The sequence below is a fragment of the Salvelinus fontinalis genome, chromosome 29 (assembly GCF_029448725.1).
Source record: "Salvelinus fontinalis isolate EN_2023a chromosome 29, ASM2944872v1, whole genome shotgun sequence".
In the NCBI taxonomy this organism is placed as follows: Eukaryota; Metazoa; Chordata; class Actinopteri; order Salmoniformes; family Salmonidae; genus Salvelinus; species Salvelinus fontinalis.
This window is the reverse complement of record NC_074693.1, coordinates 14,281,645-14,303,932: the sequence shown is the minus strand read 5'-3', so window position 1 is coordinate 14,303,932 and position 22,288 is coordinate 14,281,645.

The window sequence follows — 22,288 nt, the reverse complement described above, 5'->3', positions numbered from 1 at the left end:
ATCAGCGTTACCGAGTTGGCACATGAGCGTTACTGAGTTGGCACATGAGCGTTACCGAGTTGGCACATGAGCGTTACTGAGTTGGCACATGAGCGTTACTGAGTTGGCACATGAGCATTACCGAGTTGGCACATGAGCATTACTGAGTTGGCACATGAGCATTACTGAGTTGACACATCAGCATTACGGAGTTGGCACATCAGCGTTACTGAGTTGGCACATGAGCGTTACCGAGTTGGCACATGAGCGTTACCGAGTTGGCACATCAGCGTTACTGAGTTGGCACATGAGCGTTACCGAGTTGGCACATGAGCGTTACCGAGTTGGCACATGAGCGTTACCGAGTTGGCACATGAGCATTACTGAGTTGGCACATGAGCATTACTGAGTTGGCACATCAGCGTTACGGAGTTGGCACATCAGCGTTACTGAGTTGGCACATCAGCGTTACTGAGTTGGCACATCAGCATTACCGAGTTGGCACATGAGCGTAACCGAGTTGGCACATGAGCGTTACCGAGTTGGCACATGAGCGTTACCGAGTTGGCACATGAGCGTTACCGAGTTGGCACATGAGCGTTACCGAGTTGGCACATGAGCGTTACCGAGTTGGCACATCAGCATTACTGAGTTGGCACATGAGCATTACTGAGTTGGCACATCAGCATTACTGAGTTGGCACATCAGCATTACCGAGTTGGCACATCAGCATTACCGAGTTGGCACATGAGCGTTCAGGCGAGTCCCGTGGGGCTTGAGGCAGTTGTGGAAAAAATACCCAATTGTCCTACTGGAGGAAACGTAAACATCTAGTACAATTCTAAAAGTATTAGGTTTAAAAATAAACTTAAGTTTAAAAAGTAAATGTAATTGCTAAAATATACTTACGTATCAAAAGTAAATGTAATTGCTAAAATATACTTAATAAGAATCAAACGTAAATGTAATTGCTAAAATATACTTACGTATCAAAAGTAAATGTAATTGCTAAAATATACTTAATAAGAATCAAACGTAAATGTAATTGCTAAAATATACTTACGTATCAAAAGTAAATGTAATTGCTAAAATATACTTAATAAGAATCAAACGTAAATGTAATTGATAAAATATACTTACGTATCAAAAGTAAATGTAATTGCTAAAATATTGTTAAGTATCAAAAGTACAATGAATAGTATATTTTTTTTTAAATTCCTTTTATTAAGCAAACCAGATGGCGCCATCTGTAAAGTAAAGTACAGATACCACAAAAAACGACTTAAGTAGTACTTTAAAGTATTTATTTTTTCTTAAGTACCTCACACCACTGGCTTGAGGGAGTCGTAGAGAAAAACGGAGAACACCATCGTGAAAGTCTCCCCTTTCCGTAAAGTGGTCATAGTTTATAGGACAAACTGAACGGATGCTACAGACATTTTACTTGAGAAGACAGATTTTCGTGATGTCTCTTGGTCCTGATAAACACCGATGTAGCTCGGCCACCTTCCACCGCAGATGCAGAAGGCAAACCGTAGTGGATGTAGTAAATAGACACGCAGCCCATTCCCCCCCCCCTTCTTGATTGATTTTTATTGGGATTTTGTTTATTATTTGTGTGCGTCAATAGACTGTTCAGGATTTCTAACAGATTATGAGTTATGAATTTACTGCCGCTAGTCTGCACTACACTTTCTATATGTGGCTATGTTCCAAAAGGCTCTGGTCAAAAGTAGTGCACTATATAGGGAATAGGATGCCATTTAGGAAGTACCTCAGTCACTGCTGCTAATTCTAGAGAAGCCCAGAGATATGTAGATTAAACAGGAACCGAAATTGCTTACACATAATCAATTTGTGAGGAAATGAGGAATGCATATTAACAGATATATACGCTGAATAATTAAATTCAATTATCTGTTCAAAATGAAAGAATAGACTGGAAAGCAATATTTGCTAAATTTCTTCACATTAAATCATTGTGCATTTTCCCTCACGTGATACAATTAGTCTAATATATTCATTAAAGCTTTTTAACCCATATTTAACGCAGTGGGCTTCCACATGTTTAGCTGACAGGTTTAAGTGTGAAGTAGTATCCGTAAGTGCATTGGATGGGATTGGAACCCTCAATCACTCAGTCAACTGTAATTTAATCTCAACAATGTAAGCGAAGCATTTCACTGTACTTGTGCATGTGACACATAAAACTAGAAACCTGAACACACCCCCTCGACCCTAAATGCCACCCTCATGTTCTATATAGTGCACTACTTTTGACCAGATCTCTATGGACCCTGGTCAAAAGTAGTAAACTAACTAGGGAATAGGGTACCCTTTTGGATGCCCAAAACCTCTCTGTCAATTAGCTCTGGGGAAAGGAACCCTTATCCCCCATGTCTTGACTATGACTTTCATCTACAGCTCTTTGGTTTTACAGGTCCCTAACGTGTTGTACACTATAGCTACATCACTTCCTCTGGGGTTTGATTTTACAGGTCCCTAACTTGTTGTATAGATACTTCACTTCCTCTGGGGTTTGATTTTACAGGTCCCTAACTTGTTGTATAGATACATCACTTCCTCTGTGGTTTGATTTTACAGGTCCCTAACTTGTTGTACAGATACATCACTTCCTCTGGGGTTTGATTTTACAGGTCCCTAACTTGTTGTATAGATACATCACTTCCTCTGGGGTTTGATTTTACAGGTCCCTAACTTGTTGTACAGATACTTCACTTCCTCTGGGGTTTGATTTTACAGGTCCCTAACTTGTTGTATAGATACATCACTTCCTCTGTGGTTTGATTTTACAGGTCCCTAACTTGTTGTATAGATACATCACTTCCTCTGGGGTTACATCTGATATTCATCCATTTCAAGATGATTCATCTTTACTACAAGTAAAACAAAGCATGGTGGACTCGTACGTTTGAGGGGGGATATTTTGTTGTAATATATTTTACACAACCAATGTTTGTTTGTTGGTTAGACGAAGAATAGGAACAGTGTATTTCAAGGTTATTTCTCTCATAATAAGTCCTTACCGTTCATTGACACTGTTCAGCCTTCAACAGACAACAGACACACACAGAGACACAGAGACACAGAGACAGAGAGACACAGAGACACAGAGACACAGAGACACAGAGACACAGAGATACAGAGATACAGAGACACAGAGATACAGAGACAGAGAGACACAGAGATACAGAGACACAGAGACACAGAGACACAGAGATACAGAGACACAGAGACACAGAGACAGAGAGACACAGAGACACAGAGACACAGAGACACAGAGATACAGAGACAGAGAGACACAGAGACACAGAGATACAGAGACACAGAGACACAGAGATACAGAGACACAGAGACACAGAGACACAGAGACATAGAGAGACACACAGACACAGAGATACAGAGTCACAGAGACACAGAGACACACAGACACAGAGATACAGAGAGACAGAGACACAGAGACACAGAGACACAGAGACATAGAGAGACACACAGACACAGAGATACAGAGTCACAGAGACACAGAGACACACAGACACAGAGATACAGAGACACAGAGACACAGAGACACAGAGATACAGAGACACAGAGATACAGAGATACAGAGATACAGAGTCACAGAGACCTCCATGCTACAGGGGCATCGGCACCAGTATCAATTCCTGAGGCAAGCCCAGTGAGCCGGTCCGATCCGGGGTCAAATCCAAGGGTGTGCATGCCCCGGTACTAACAGGGCAGCTGGGGGGTCTGGAGGAGTTCAGGGACGTAGGGGTCCAGTCTGTTTAGAGCTTATGTCTGAGGCACCATGAAAAGAGAAACAAAGACACAATGCCACATGCCGACTATGTCCAGTTGGTGGAGGTTGGATGAGGGCAATGTTGAACGGATTCAACGAACAGCATAGCTGTTTTGGCGTTGGTACGTGCATGCACACAACTCATTGTATATATGTATCTATACATCCTCTATATAACCTGTATTCTACCTGTATATACCCTGTATATAACCTGTATACACCCTGTATATAACCTGTATACTCCATGTACTGTATACACCCTGTATATAACCTGTATACACTCTGTATATAGCCTGTATACACCCTGTATATAACCTGTATACACCCTGTATATAACCTGTATACACCCTGTATATAACCTGTATACACCCTGTATATAACCTGTATACTCCATGTACTGTATACACCCTGTATATAACCTGTATACACCCTGTATATAACCTGTATACACCCTGTATATAACCTGTAAAAAATTGCTGTTTTCACATGTTGAGCTATATTTTCACATGTATTAAATGTTCATTATCACCAGCTGTATTCACCACACATGTGAAATGTGTAGTTTCAGAGGTAAAAAACATTAACTTTAGAATCGGATTCGCAGCTTTACTCTTAGTTTTTTTTTGCAATACTACACATTTTGTTTTCAACTTTAGACGTTTCGCTTGATATTAATGGCACAAAAAGTAACTCACTCACTAGAGAATTTAAACACTATTACTTGAAAGAATAACAACTTGTTGTCACTGCCATCGTTTTGGCCGAAAGCTGAGGTTTAGGGCTGGAGAATATGCAACCACTCTCAAATCCATAGATGGATACAAGGACTGACCATCCGTTATATCAACATGATAGTTGTAACAGCTTTTTAGGCTACAGTGTGTACTTTGCTAACAAACATTGAAGTAAATGTGAAACTGCAAATTAGATTTTCACTTTCACATGTGGAACTGCAAGTGTTCACATTTGAAAAACAATCCACAAACTCCAATGTTATATCGTTGGTTTTTTACCCTGGCCTTTGCTTTCACATGTGACATTTTCAAGGGTCAGAAACGTGGTTTTCGGACACGTATTAAGTTTCATGTGTTGATTTTTTACATGATTATGTTCAACACTTCCAGCTACATTTGGTCTCCCATACAGGGACTGACCAGGACCAACTAGGTACCGACCAGGACCAACTAGGTACCGACCAGGACCAACTAGGGACCGACCAGGACCATCCAGGGACCGAACAGGACCATCCAGGGACCGACCAGGACTATCCAGGGACCGAACAGGACCATCCAGGGACCAACCAGGACCATCCAGGGACCAACCAGGACCATCCAGGGACCGAACAGGACCATCCAGGGACCGACCAGGACTATCCAGGGACCAACCAGGACCATCCAGGGACCGACCAGGACCATCCAGGGACCGAACAGGACCATCCAGGGACCGACCAGGACTATCCAGGGACCAACCAGGACCATCCAGGGACCAACCAGGACCATCCAGGGACCAACCAGGACCATCCAGGGACCGACCAGGACCATCCAGGGACCGACCAGGACCATCCAGGGACCGACCAGGACCATCCATGGACCGACCAGGATCAGCCCTGCTTAGCTTCAGAGGCAAACCATTAGTGGGATGCAGGGTTCAATGTTGCTGGAATGAATGTGCCAAAACCTGCAACTGGAACCCCAAAAAATGTGCCCTTTTTATAAGGGCACACACACACACACACACACACACACACACACACACACACACACACACACACACACACACACACACACACACACACACACACACACACACACACACACACACACACACACACACACACACACATTTAACATTCATTCACTGCTGCAATATGTAAAGAAAATGGTGGTTAAAATGAGAATGGTAATTTGACAGTTAATTTGGCACTGCTATCCAGTTAAAATGTGTGACAGTTTCCCTAATGTGTAGTTTGAATTGTGGCAGTATATCCTAGGACCAACTGACATTTAGTAGCCTGTATGAGACTCTGAGGACACGTTCTGATCTGTCTCATTCCTATGCAATCCCAAAATATCCATCTGGGAATTGTTTTTGTTGCTAGGGGCGATACAAATCATCAGAAGTCATTTCCCATCTCAGAGCAGTCCCAGTCCCAGTCCCAGTCCCAGCCTCAGTCCCAGCCTCAGCCTCAGTCCCAGTCTCAGTCCCAGCCTCAGTCCCAGCCTCAGTCCCAGCCTCAGCCTCAGTCCCAGCCTCAGTCCCAGCCTCAGTCCCAGCCTCAGTCCCAGTCCCAGCCTCAGTCCCAGCCTCAGTCCCAGTCCCAGCCTCAGTCCCAGCCTCATTCCCAGCCTCAGCCTCAGTCCCAGTCCCAGTCTCAGCCTCAGTCCCAGCCTCATTCCCAGCCTCAGTCCCAGCCTCAGCCTCAGCCTCAGTCCCAGCCTCAGTCTCAGCCTCAGTCCCAGTCTCAGTCCCAGCCTCAGTCCCAGCCTCAGTCCCAGCCTCAGTCCCAGCCTCAGTCCCAGCCTCAGTCCCAGCCTCAGTCCCAGCCTTGTATTCCGTGTTTTATCCCACATAGATAATCAGCAAAAGCTTGTATGAATCTAGTTTCTCTCCTGAAAGCTTATGTTTGGTTGACAACGGTCTGGGTTGCTATGTCTGGGGAATTCCTGCTCTGTGGTGGGTCAGTTCGTAATGATACCATGCTTACGGAAAAAACATATTTTAAATGGAAAGAGACAACAGCGACCGTTGGATTCCTCCAGGGTTCTGTAGCCTTTCGGTTTAGAGTGTAGGTATGGAAGCTTGTTAAAATATTACATGTATAGTTATTATGCTGCTGCTACCGCTCACTGTCGATCATTAGCTATACACCACAGAGAGAGACCGTCTTAAATCTGACCCTATCTGTTTAAGCTTTAAGTAGACCGTACAGCGTCCACATCCCATTGCAATTAATGAGAGTCCGATACCTCCTCCCCATGTTCCCGTCCACTTGTTATGCAGCGACAATAAAGAAGGCAGTCTTATGTCTTTCCACTTTACCAATCTGAGGACTAACCAAGGCATCTGCTACATAGAAATACCTCTCTGTTCTTTGTAGTCTAGTTCAACCTGACAATGTTAACTCAAACTGGTTTTCCTGCATCTCAACATGGCCCCCCACACCACACACACACACACACACACACATAATCTGTAGCACATCTGTAGGATAATGCATTGTGACTGATAAATCACTAATTTGGCCAGAGCTCATATCCAACACGGCTAATTTAAGTCTGTGATCATCGACTACCAACGCCTGGCATAGCAATGCTGCCCCCCAGTGCCTGTTCCCACCAGCCAGCCAGCCAGCCAGCCAGCCAGGCAGGCAGCCAGCCTTGCCTTAGTGTAGTGTGTTTTGAAGTTTAAGCATATCAGTTTTAGATAGGCTACTCTAGAATATGTCTTCACAAAAAGATTTTACATTTCTCTTCCCTCTCCGATTACCTTTTTTGAGGTAGTTTTATTGCGTGCAAAATGCAGTAATTACACCAAAAACTCCTGGATTATATTCAAAAGGAAAAAGAGCAACTCATTCTCCATTCAGACTGTGTCATTGTTCAGAGACTGAGTCAGCTTAAAGCTTGTTGCCTGTGATTTTAAAGCTCTGGATATGCATCTGGCAACTACCCAGAATAATGCCATCCCTCCCTTCCCCAAATTCTTCAAAGTGCATTTATTTTACCGCCTCTCTCTCTCTCTCTCTCTCTCTCTCTCTCTCTCTCTCTCTCTCTCTCTCTCTCTCTCTCTCTCTCTCTCTCTCTCTCTCTCTCTCTCTCTCTCTCTCTCTCTCTCTCTCTCTCTCTCTCTCTCTCTCTCTCTCTCTCTCTCTCTCTCTCTCTCTCTCTCTCTCTCTCTCTCTCTCTCTCCCTCTCTCTCTCCCTCTCTCCCTCTCTCTCTCTTTCTCTCTCCCTCTCTCTCTCTTGGCAGCCTCTCTGGCTTTCTAGTGGTTCAGTGACAGCCGTTCCAGAACTGACGATGATTGCAATTGGCTATAACAGAAAAGCTGTTATTGACTTGTTTGGATGACAGTTATTAGGCCTAGTACAAAGACCTAGTACAAACTGTACATCTCCCCCACTAGTCTGTACATCGACGGGAATGGATGTGGAAGTGTATGCTGCACTAACGAATAGGTGCTTTGCAATGATTCCATCATCCCATCATAAATATTAAATGTAGCTTTGCCCTTGGTTACCTTTGCTGCCAGCCAGCTAGAGCCAGAACCTTTGTCATATATACCATAGCTTTTTTTTTTTTTACTTGTTGACAAGGAGACAGTAGGGGGCATTTCAAAGGGAGCTCATGGCTTTGTAGTGAGCCAAAGGCTTAGTTCCAAATGGCACCATATTCCCTACACAGGACACTACTTTGAACAGAGCCAAATGGCACCATTTTCCCTACATAGGGCACTACTTTGAACAGAGCCAAATGGCACCATATTCCCTACATAGGGCATTAATTTGACCAGAGCCAAATGGCACCATATTCCCTACATAGGGCATTAATTTGACCAGAGCCAAATGGTACCATATTCCCTACACAGGACACTACTTTGAACAGAGCCAAATGGCACCGTATTCCCTACATAGGACACTAATTTGAACAGAGCCAAATGGCACCATATTCCCTACATAGGACACTAATTTGAACAGAGCCAAATGGCACCATATTCCCTACATAGGACACTAATTTGAACAGAGCCAAATGGCACCATATTCCCTACATAGGACACTAATTTGACCAGATCCAAATGGCACCATATTCCCTACATAGGACACTACTTTGAACAGAGGTGGCTCTGGTCAACAATAGTGCGCTGTATAGGGAATAGAGAGCCGTTTGGGACAGAGTCCTAGAGGCTTTTGAGGTGGACTGCCAATGACGTCTATTTCCAGCTATATGATGATGATAGATGGCTTGTCAGCCAATTATCTATAGCCCTGTTGTAGAGGGCGTTTTTAGGAGTGACCAACCTAACCTTAACATCGCATCTCATTCTTGTCTGACATATGATAAAGGAATACTAAGTTAAGAGCCTTTTGTCTAATCTAAGACAATGGCAATGTAAGAAATGGCACCCTATTCCCTACCTAGTCCACTACTTCTGAACCGAGCCCGATGGTGTCACCATGCAGCTCGTAGCCAAAGAGACACATAGAGTGGTAGCATCATTACCACTACCATCCAAAGAGATACATAGAGTGGTACCATCAGTACCACTACTTAAAGTATCTTAGTTTTATTAGGATCATTGTTGCCCTTTATGGTTTATTAAACTCACTCACCACTCCCAAACTATATAGAGGTTTTACTCTGTCTGCGTCTCCAGTGGTGCGCTATTTCCTTCACTACTTTGTACCAGTGGGCTCTGGTTAAAAAAGTGCAATATATACGGACTATTGTGTAATTTAGGATTCAGCCTCTGACTCAGTGGACAGTAAATGACAGTGTAAATACACCCCACACATTTCTCACGTCGGGGGAAGACCTGGAGCTGTAAAACACTGATAGAGCAATATTCCTTTCCTCCCCTGAGTTAGAGAGTAATGTCGTCGTCCCCCCCCCACCCCCCCGTGAGGAGCGCGGCTAGCAGCAGCTGCTTCACAACCCACCCTGCCCTCTCTGTGACTTGGCATTAAAGATCAACTTCTAGACAGCAATGCCTCATCAGTGACGGCGGCAGACCTTTTTATTGCCCGAGCCCTGACCAAGAACAATTAACGACTCCCTATGGTTCCCTAAACCTGAATCACCCAGAGAGAGAGGGAGGCAAGGGAAGCACAGCCAGCAGACAGCCAGCAGCCAGCCACAGCCATCCACCGCACAGCCCCCCAGGCTCCAGAGGCATAATTAATCTCCCATAGCACCACACTTGTATAAATGACCAGCAGCTAGGAGTAGGCAGATACAAATAAAGGTGATTTAGCCCAAAAAGATGCTGAGGGATGGCTCTCATTAGTCCTGACTGGAAGACCAACGTCGAGATTTAACTGAGAGGAATTCCTGGCCATTAGCGGCATGGCAGCATGTGTATTGATAGGTTTTTAATAAGACTCCACATTAATGGTTATCATGAGTGAGTGGGTTTATGGTAATGGGAAAGGGCAGAGGAGAGGAAAGGAAGTCTCAAATGTGCTTTTTGTCAAAATCATGCTTAACTCTCCTCTTTCTCCTCTCTCTGTCTCTGTCTCTAGCTCGCTCTCTCTCTCGCTTTAGAAGCTAGCAGGTTCTAATTTGTAGACGTGTTCCTTACAGAGGACTAACTATTCAACACTTTCACACAAGGAAAGCTGTGTAGTCTGCACTCCAAATGTTCCGTACAATGTAAGCGAATAGAACGTTGATAAAGGCAACAAAAAAAAAAAGAATTTAATTGAGTGACATGAATGAGGATGAGTGTCAGAGATGAACAGAGCCGCAGGGATTAAGAGTGTCTCGTGTGAGCAGAAGAGAGGAAGTGAAGAAAGTCTTCATTTCCCTGCTATTAATCAGTGGGACTAATTCTCCCCTGTTCTATTTTAACCCTGCAGTGTCGCTGCCTCCAAGTCTCTCTAATTGAAATATTAGCAGCAAGTTAAATATATGAAGACAATTTAATCAGAAAGTTCTCGTTCTTTCTGTCTTGCTTCCTTTTTTTCGGGGGGGGGGGGGGGGGGTTTGTTTTCCCACATGTCCTTGAGATCTTTCCATTAAGAGAGTTAGTTGAGGGATCAATTTAGAATGTTTTTTTTTTCTTAAATAAGATGACAACTCTATTGCCTCAATGACGAAGGTTTCCAGATTGACCTTGTGCACGAATGTGAACTTTTCAGATGCAGAGTCAGTTGTCTATCTGTCAGCGATCTTTTTCACTCCTTCGCCTTCCCTTTCACTAGCGATGATCTTGAATTATTAGTCATGTAACAGCACTGTTGGGAGTAAGGAAAAGCTGTACAGTGACTTCAGAAAGTACTCGTACCCCTTGACTCATTCCAAATTTTACAGCCAAAATTAAAAAAGGATTGAATATGTTTTTTCTCACCCATCTTACAAACATTACCCCATAATTACAAAGTGAAACCATGTTTTCAATTTTTTTTTGCAAATGTATTGAAAATTAAATATAGAAATATATCATTTACATAAGTATTTACACCCCTGAGTCAAATGTACAGCTTTGAGTCGTCTTGGGTATGTCTGAATCAGCTTTGAGTCGTATTGGGTATGTCTGAATCAGCTTTGAGTCGTCTTGGGTATGTCTGAATCAGCTTTGAGTCGTCTTGGGTATGTCTGAATCAGATTTGAGTCGTCTTGGGTATGTCTGAATCAGCTTTGAGTCGTCTTGGGTATGTCTGAATCAGCTTTGAGTCATCTTGGGTATGTCTGAATCAGCTTTGAGTCGTCTTGGGTATGTCTGAATCAGCTTTGAGTCGTCTTGGGTATGTCTGTATCAGCTTTGAGTCGTTTTGGGTATGTCTGAATCAGCTTTGAGTCGTCTTGCGTATGTCTGAATTAGCTTTGCACATCTGGATATGTGGATTTTCTCCAATTCTTCCTTACAGATTTTCTCAAGCTTTGTTAAGTTAGATGGGGAGCGGCGGTGAACAGCAATCTTCAAGTCTTTTTAATGGGATTCAAGTCTGGGCTTTGGCTAGGCCACTCAAGGACTTTCACATTCTTGTTCTGAAGCCATTCCAGTGTTGCTTTGGCTGTATGCTTGAGGTCACTGCCATGTTGGAATGTAGTAAATCTCTGACTCAGTCTAAGGTTGTTAGCTGTCTGAAGTAGGTTTTCTCATCAAGGATTTGCCAGTAATTGGCTCCATTCATTGTTCCTTCTATCCTTACAAGTCGCCCAGTCACTGCCGCTGAAAAGCATCCTAATAGCATGATGCTGGCCCCACTGTGCTTCACGGTAGGGATGGTGTTCGATGGGTGATGAGCTGTGCCTGTATTTCTCCAGACATAGCGCTTTGCAATCAGGTCAAAGAGTTACATATTTGTCTCATCAGACCACATAATATTTTGCCTTATGCTCACAAAGTCTTTTAGGTGCCTTTTGGCAGACTCCAGGCGTGCTGTCATGGAACTTTTTCTCAGGAGTGGCTTCCATCTGGCCACTCGCATAAAGCACAGATTGGTGAAGTGCTTTAGAGACTGTTGTCTTTCTGGCAGGTTCTCCCCTTTCAGCCAAGGAACTCTGTAGTTCTTTCAGAGTGGTCATTTGATTCTTGGTCACCTCCCTGACCAAACTCCTTCTTGCCCAGGTTGCTAAGTTTAATCAAACGGCCAGAGATCCTGTAGTTCCATATCTTTTCCATTTTCCAGTGACGGAGACCACTGTGATCTTGGAAACTTTTCAACGCTCTACAAATTGTTTTATACCCTTCCCCATATTAACGCATCATCACAAATCTATCTCAGAGATCTACGGACAGGTCCTTGGACTTCATGGCTTGGTTTCTGCTCTGACGTACACTGTCACCCTGTGGGACCTTACATAGACAGGTGTGTTTCTTTTTAGATCGTGTCCAAACTATTTAATATGCCACAGGTGGACTCCAAGTTTGAATGACATCTCAACGATAATCAAAGTAAATTGGATTCACTTAAACTCAATTTGGAGTGGCATAGCAAAGGTGTGTGAATGCTTACAGCATTAGTCAAACATTTGGACACACCTACTTATTCAAGGGGTTTTCTTAATTTTGTAACTTTTTTTTTTACAAATGATAGTCCCACTAAGTGCAAACCAGATTGGATGGCGTATCGCTACAGAATGCTGTGGTAGCAATGCTAGTTAAGTGTGCCTTGACTTCTAAATATATCACAGACAGTGTCACCAGCAAAGCACCCCCACACCATCACACCTCCTCCATTCTTCACAGTGGGAACCACACATGCGGAGATCATCTGTTCATCTACTCTGCGTCTCACAAAGACACGGTGGTTGGAACCAAAAATCTCAAATTTGGACTCATCAGACCAAAGGACACCGGTCTAATGCCCATTGCTCATGTTTCTTGGCAAGCACGTATCTTCTTCTTCTTATGTGTGTCCTTTAGTAGGGGGTTCTTTGCAGCAATTCGATCATGAAGGCCTGATTGACGCAGTCTCCTCTAAACAGTTGATATTGAGCTGTGTCTGTTAATTGAACTCTGTGAATGTAATGCTTGTCGTGGTTGGAAGAAGAGGAGGATTAATGCGCAGCGTGGTAAGTGTCCATATTGTTTTAATACGAAATAATGAACACAATAATCTGATGAAACTATATTGAAAAAATATTCTTTACGATGATATGGTGACATGTATCAAATAAAATCAAAGCCGGAGATAGTAGTCGCCTATAACGGCAGCTAAACAAAAGGCAATCCCACTGTCCACCTCGCGCTCTTCAGAGTACCGAAAATTGGGGACACGTCATTCCAAGATAATGTGTTCCATCTCAGACCAAGATAATCACCTCATTTCTTCTCTCACAGCCTCTTGACACCCAGGGGAAGGTGTATGACGTGCATGTATACTAATAGGTCTCGTGCCCATTTATAGGCGGGAAGAAGAACAGAGCCTCGATTTCAGACTTTCCACTTCCTGGTCAGGAAGTGTGCTGCAGAATGACTTCTGTTTCATTTAGAGAAATAATTCAAACGGTTTTAGAAACTAGAGAGTGTTTTCTATCCAATAGTAATAATAATATGCATATTGTACGAGCAAGAATTGAGTACGAGGCCGTTTGAAATGGGCACCTTTTATCTGGCTACTCAATACTGCCCCTTGCAGCCCAAACAGGTTAACTGTATGTTAGACTGTATGTTAGACTGTATGTTAACTGTATGTTAGACTGTATGTTAGACTGTATGTTAACTGTATGTTAGACTGTATGTTAACTGTATGTTAACTGTATGTTAGACTGTATGTTAGACTGTATGTTAGACTGTATGGTAGACTGTATGTTAGACTGTATTTTAGACTGTATGTTAGACTGTATGTTAAACTGTATGTTAACTGTATGTTAGACTGTATGTTAGACTGTATGTTAACTGTATGTTAGACTGTATGTTAACTGTATGTTAACTGTATGTTAGACTGTATGTAAGACTGTATGTTAGACTGTATGTTAGACTGTATGTTAGACTGTATGTTCGACTGTATGTTCGACTGTCTGTTAGACTGTCTGTTAACTGTATGTTAGACTGTATGTTAGACTGTATGTTAGACTGTATGTTAGACTGTATGTTAACGGTATGTTATACTGTATGGTAGACTGTATGTAAGACTGTATGTTAGACTGTATGTTAGACTGTATGTTAGACTGTATGTTCGACTGTATGTTAGACTGTCTGTTAACTGTATGTTAGACTGTATGTTAGACTGTATGTTAGACTGTATGTTAACTGTATGTTCGACTGTTTGTTAACTGTATGTTAGACTGTATGTTAGACTGTATGTTAGACTGTATGTTAGACTGTATGTTAGACTGTATGTTCGACTGTATGTTCGACTGTATGTTAGACTGTATGTTAGACTGTATGTTAGACAGTATGTTAGACTGTATGTTAAACTGTATGTTAACTGTATGTTAGACTGTATGTTAACTGTTGTCATGACATTGGCCTGGGGGTAGGTTTATGACAGTCATAAATACATCTTTCCCCCTTTTCCCCTCTCCCTACCATACTGATGTCACATAAGAAAACCCCTTGGTTAACATAGAGATTCTGGGAACATCAGAAGTTGGGGGGAAATTAACTATATTCTGGTAATCCGACCAACTGAACATATGCGGTGGTACTTAAGGTATATTATGTCAGTTGCCCTCTGACACATTCTCATCAATGATAGAATGACATAAACTCTACTGTGGAAAGTCTAAACATCAGAGGTATCGGATTCACATGGAATTATTGTTTAATTCAAATGTTTGAATATGAAATTATTTGTGAAGAGATGAAATGTAATTTTAGCTTCCAAATGAGAGATTTGGGTTTTCATAAGTTTGGGCCTCTGCTCAACCAGTGGCCCGCCCCTGTGAAGAGACATGGGTAATAAACTTTTCAGACACACCCCTCTCCCTCCACTATATAAAGCCATTGACAAAAATATAACTTCCTGTTCCGAGGATATGAGGATGACGATCCCATGTCAGAATGGTTCAGATAATAACTACAGAACTAAGCCAACATCAGCATGAACTTTGGTTGTGAATGGTATGAACTTTGAACTCATATTCACTACAGAAGTGATACCTCCTAGACGTTGAGTTAGCAACAGCTGCTACAAACGCAGGTTAGGAAGGACAGTGAGAGTATCCCGTCTACTACACAACGACGTTACTCCAACGTATCCAGTGACCAACAGAGACATTCTTCAAAGGACAGAGGACTCGGTTTGGCAACACGGTCTTCCATCTACCACCAACCTACTGAAGCGCAGCTCAGAGTAAATATTTATTGCATTTTCCTTTTCCAAATGGGCGGTAATTTAGAATGCATAAGATACTATATTTACGATAGCACAGCTTCGCCTCTGTTCCAGTCTCCCGCTCTTTCACCAAAACCCAGCCCCCTTTCCTTTGTGTAACAAGCTGTCATATCTATTCCGCCCGCTAGGGACGTTTTCCTTTATGACGGCAATTTGTAATCAAGTTATGATTTAATTGTGTATGTGTGATTCTGTGTGATTAGTTAGGTATTTAGTAAATAAATAATTAAACCCAAGTTTTTATTGCTGATTCAACTTGTTAGCCAGGGATCGTGAAGATAACCAAGGATTTACAACTTTCAGATGAGACTGAATAAGATGACGAATAATGTTGACTGTTATGGATGTAAAATATTACTAAATCTTGAAGAGTTTATTCGGAAGATAACAGCTTTATAAATATTATTTCGCGGTGTCCCTCTCTAGTTAATTACATTTACATGATTAGTTCAATCAGGTAATATTAATTACGGAGAAAATTATTTTATAGAATAGCATGTCATAGCAATTAATCCGGCAAAGCCAAAGACACGACACTGTATGTTAGACTGTATGTTAGACTGTATGTTATACTGTATGTTATACTGTAAGTTAGACTGTATGTTAGACTGTATGTTAGACTGTATGTTAGACTGTCTGTTAACGGTATGTTACCTGTATGTTAGACTGTATGTTAGACTGTATGTTAGACTGTATGTTAGACTGTCTGTTAACGGTATGTTAGACTGTATGTTAACGGTATGTTAGACTGTATGTTAGACTGTATGTTAGACTGTATGTTAGACTGTCTGTTAACGGTATGTTAGACTGTCTGTTAACGGTATGTTAGACTGTATGTTAGACTGTATGTTAGACTGTATGTTAGACTGTCTGTTAAAACCTGTTTGGGCTGCAAGCTGAATATTGAAAAAACTGGAAAATGTGTGCACATTTTCAAACGGCCTCCTAAGAAACTTTTTATTTTCCAATATGCATATATTTACTACTGTTGGATAGATAACAGTCTATAGTTTCTAAAAAGGTTTGAATTGTTTCTCTAAGTCGAACAGAAATATTTTTACAGCCATTTTCCCAGCCGAATTGAGATTTCCAAAATGCGATGTGTCTCTTTAAGACCTTCTCTATAAAAGGCCCTTTGACTTGGGACCATAGGGACACGTCACACGCCTTCGTCAGGCTGTAATGCGGAAGTGAGAATTGAAAGGAGTCGAATATCTCGTCCATGGACTGAATAACACACCTTCTTGTGAGACCTGCGCAGTTAAAAAAAAATTCCGGGCGCGAAGCATAATTTGGTCTCGGCTTCTGGAACAAGGTAGATAACGGTGAATATGATGTCTGACTACGATATTATTTGATACATGTCACAAAATCATCCTAAAGTATGTTTTTTCAATATACTTTAATTATATTATTGCAATTTATTCTGGACTTTAGATGTGATACGACGGAAGAATTTTTTGAAGAAACGCTGTGTAGCGCCGCAATGCTATTGTGCTTGCTAACCAAAGAGGGAAATAATTCGTTCTGGAACCCAACTAAAGACTCTACTGGACATTGGACCCCGTTACAACATTCTGATGGAATATCAACAAAGATAAGACCCAATTTGGGATGCTTTTTCATATATCTGTTGAGCTGTGCTGTGCTAAGTGGGCTAACTGTGCTAGGCTAGCGCTTGACCAATGCTAGTGCTGACTTATGCTAGCTTATGTTGTTAGCTAATATAACGATATATTGTGTTTTCGCTGTAAAACACTTCAAAAATCGGAAATGTTGGCTTTATTCACACGATATCTGTCTTTCATTAGCTATCCACCATATGTTTTTCTGAAATGTTTTATGAGGTGTAATTAGTAGCCGACGTTGGTGTATGTATTTTCTCTGGCTACTCCCGTCTGGATTCAGACTCTAGCTATGTGTTAGCATTTATGTTAGCATCAATGTAAAACTGATTTATAGCTAAAATATGCACTTTTTATGAACAAAACATAGATTTATTGTGTAACATGTTATATGACTGTCATCTGAGGTAGTTTTTTCTGGGCTCTTTAGGTTGGTTTTAGTTTATTTCGGTTGGCTTGTGCATGCTACTTGAATCATAATTCATACTTCATAATCATATCCATACGTGTCTGTCCACTTTTGTATTTGGTGGTGAGCTAACATAAATATATGTGGTGTTTTCTCTGTAAAACATTTAAAAAATCGGACATGTTGGCTGGATTGACAGGATGTTTATCTTTCAAATGCTGTATTGGACGTGTTAATGTGTAAAAGTTAAATATTTTTAAAAAATAGATTTTGAATTTCGCGCCCTGCAGCTGTTGTCATTGTCGTACCGAATTCGGGCTTGCAGCCCAAACAGGTTAACGGTATGTTAGACTGTATGTTAGACTGTATGTTAGACTGTATGTTAGACTGTAAGTTAGACGGTATGTTACCTGTATGTTAGACTGTATGTTAGACTGTATGTTAAACTATGTTAACTGTATGTTAACTGTATGTTATACTGTATGTTAGACTGTCTGTTAACGGTATGTTAGACTGTATGTTAGACTGTATGTTAGACTGTAAGTTAGACGGTATGTTACCTGTATGTTAGACTGTATGTTAGACTGTATGTTAAACTATGTTAACTGTATGTTAACTGTATGTTATACTGTATGTTAGACTGTCTGTTAACGGTATGTTAGACTGTATGTTAGACTGTATGTTAGACTGTATGTTAGACTGTATGTTAGACTGTATGTTAGACGGTATTTTACCTGTATGTTAACTGTATGTTAGACTGTATGTTAGACTGTATGTTAGACTGTCTGTTAACGGTATGTTAGACTGTATGTTAGACTGTATGTTAACTTCTCTGGGATAGTTGGGACGCTAACGTCCCACTTGACAAGCACCCCCAACCCCCCCCCCACTGATTAGCATCGCTAGCATAGCGTCACAATTAAATAGTAGCATCTAAATATCATTAAATCCCAAGTCCAAGACACCAAATGAAAGATACAGTTCTTGTGAATAAAGCCATCGTTTCTGATTTTTTAAAATGTTTTACAGGGAAGACAAAATATGTAAATCTATTAGCTAACCACGTTAGCAAAAGACACCACTTTTCTAACTCCAGTTTCTTACTCCATCAGGTGCTATCACAAATTCGACCAAATAAAGATATTGATAGCCACTAACCAAGAAAAAACCTCATCAGATGACAGTCTGATAACATATTTATTGTATAGGATAGGTTTTGTTAGAAAATGTGCATATTTCAGGTATAAATCATAGTTTACAATTGCACCCACCATCACAACTCGACTAGAATAAATATACAGAGCAACGTTTATTACATATTTACTAATCATAAAACATTTCTTAAAAATACACAGCTCACAGCAATGGAAAGACACAGATCTTGTGAATTCAGACAATATTTCAGATGTTCTAAGTGTTTTACAGCGAAAACACAATAAATCGTTATATTAGCATACCACATGTGCAAACGTTACCCGAGCATTGATTCAAGAGAAAGAGAGCGATAACGTAATCATCGCCAAAATATATTAATTTTTTCACTAACCTTCTCAGAATTCTTCCGATGACACTCCTGTAACATCATATTACAACATACATATAGAGTTTGTTCGAAAATGTGCATATTTAGCCACAAAAAAACGTGGTTATACAATGACAATACTAGCAAAACTAGCCTGAAAATGTCGGGAGCCATATTTGACAGTGATCTTGTCTCATGAATAACTATTCATAAACTTGACTAAAAAAATATAAGTTGTACAGCTATCGAAAGACAAATTAGTTCTTAATGCAATCGCTGAATTACATTTCTAAAATTATCCTTACTGTGCAATACAGGGTTCGCCAAGCGAAGCTATACCAAAGAAAATGGCGGAATATGCGTTTAAATTTTTTCGACAGAACAACGATTTATCATCTTAAATATTTCTTACTATGAGGTGATCTTCCATCAGAATCTTGGGCAATGTATCCTTTCTTGGGTCTAATCTTCTTTTGGTCGCAAGATGTCCTCTTGTCCGTCGAAATGCCCACTAACGTTCGACCGGGACACCGAAACGTGCCCGGCGCTTCAAAGTGCATCACAAAGCAATGCCTCAAAATCGCACTAAACGGATATAAATTGCTATAAAACGGATTAAATTAACTACCTTATGATGTTTTTAACTCCTATAACGAGTAAAAACATGACCGGCGATATATTACTGGCTAAACAACAGCTTGGAAAGAGAGCAGGTCCGACGTCCATCGTGCGTCAGGCGCAGGGAGCAAAAGATTGGTACATCCGGTCTTTGGAGTTTTATACAGGCCCTGATTGCGCAATCGACTCCATTCAAATTGTCACCACTTACTGACATCTAGAGGAAGGCGTAGGCAGTGTTTGTATCCTCATAGCATTTACAGGGACATTAAAACTGACCTGGGACCAGAGGCCAAGATTTCTGAAATCTCACTCCATATCAGGAAAAGTGCTGTAGAATGAGTTATGTTCCACTCAGAGACATAATTCAAACGGCTATAGAAACTAGAAAGTGTTTTCTATCCAATAATAATAATAATATGCATATTGTACGAGCAAGAATTGAGTACTAGGCAGTTTAATTTGGAGATCAATTTTCGCTAAGTCGAAACAGCACCCCCTATATCCCAAAGAAGTTAACTGTATGTGAACTGTATGGTAGACTGTATGTTAGACTGTATGTTAACTGTATGTTAGACTGTATGTTAGACTGTATGTTAAACTGTATGTTAGACTGTATGTTAGACTGTATGTCAGACTGTATGTTAGACTGTATGTTATACTGTATGTTAGACTGTATGTTAAACTGTATGTTAGACTGTATGTTAACTGTATGTTAGACTGTATGTTAGACTGTTTGTTAACTGTATGTTAGACTGTATGTTAGACTGTATGTTAGACTGTATGTTATACTGTATGTTAGACTGTATGTTAAACTGTATGTTACCTGCTGTATGTTAGACTGTATGTTAGACTGTATGTTAGACTGTATGTTATACTGTATGTTAGACTGTATGTTATACTGTATGTTACCTGCTGTATGTTAGACTGTTTGTTAACTGTATGTTAGACTGTCTGTTAACTGTATGTTAGACTGTATGTTAAACTGTATGTTACCTGCTGTATGTTAGACTGTATGTTAAACTGTATGTTACCTGCTGTATGTTAGACTGTATGTTATACTGTATGTTAGACGGTATGTTAGACTGTATGTTATACTGTATGTTACCTGCTGTATGTTAGACTGTATGTCAGACTGTATGTTAGACTGTATGTTAGACTGTATGTTAAACTGTATGTTACCTGCTGTATGTTAGACTGTATGTCAGACTGTATGTTATACTGTATGTTACCTGCTGTATGTTAGACTGTATGTTATACTGTATGTTACCTGCTGTATGTTAGACTGTATGTTATACTGTATGTTACCTGCTGTATGTTAGACTGTATGTCAGACTGTATGTTAGACTGTATGTTAGACTGTATGTTAAACTGTATGTTACCTGCTGTATGTTAGACTGTATGTCAGACTGTATGTTAGACTGTATGTTAGACTGTATGTTAGACTGTATGTTATACTGTATGTTAGACTGTATGTTAGACTGTATGTTATACTGTATGTTACCTGCTGTATGTTAGACTGTATGTCAGACTGTATGTTAGACTGTATGTTATACTGTATGTTAGACGGTATGTTAAACTGTATGTTAAACTGTATGTTACCTGCTGTATGTTATACTGTATGTTAGACGGTATGTTAAACTGTATGTTAAACTGTATGTTACCTGCTGTATGTTAGACTGTATGTCAGACTGTATGTCAGACTGTATGTCAGACTGTATGTTAGACTGTATGTTAGACTGTATGTTAGACTGTATGTTAGACTGTATGTTAGACTGTATGTTAGACTGTATGTAAGACTGTATGTTAGACTGTATGTTAGACTGTATGTTAGACTGTATGTCAGACTGTATGTTAGACTGTATGTTAGACAGTATGTTAGACTGTATGTCAGACTGTATGTTAGACTGTCTGTTAACGGTATGTTAGACTGTATGTTAGACTGTATGTTAGACTGTATGTTAGACTGTATGTTAGACTGTATGTTAGACTGTATGTTAACTGTATGTTAGACTGTATGGTAGACTGTATGTTAGACTGTATGTTAGACTGTATGTTAGACTGTATGTTAGACGGTATGTTAGACGGTATGTTACCTGTATGTCAGACTGTATGTTAGACTGTATGTTAGACTGTATGTTAGACGGTATGTTAGACTGTATGTTAAACTGTATGTTAGACTGTATGTTAACTGTATGTTAGAAACCGTACAGGATTTGCTTTTATCATGTTCCTTTAAAAAAAAAAAAAGATTCTAAAACATAATTGTTATGCATGTAAGAACTGGCAGTGTGAAATGACAGTAGTCGGTCATGTTCATAGAAAACAACAACGCTTGAAGTATATTTTTCATTAGATTCATAGGCTTTTCTTCAATTTGGTCACTATTTTTCTAGAGGAAATTACTAGGATATATTTTCTGATTATATATCTTTATCATCATATCATCTTTCCCCCATCACTGTGTCTTCCCCAGCAAATAGCACGTTTCTGTAATGCATGCACTTTCATCATTATGATTGTAAAAGGAAAGGCAAACTCTTGTCAGTTAATAACCTGACATGTCGACGGAGAGAGGATCTGTTATTCCAAAACATCTCCGAAAATAATAACTTTATTATGACAAGTGAGTGCCAAGGATGTCCATGTGACATCATAATGTCTGTCTAACCTGGGGTGAATCCAAGGTGATATCCTCGCTTTCTGTTTGACGATTTGTAAGCAACATCAAGGAAGGAGGACGCAATGAATTGAGGAAATAATCCTGTGAAAGACATATTCACCAGTTCCATTTTTTTGTTGTCTGATTTCATAGAC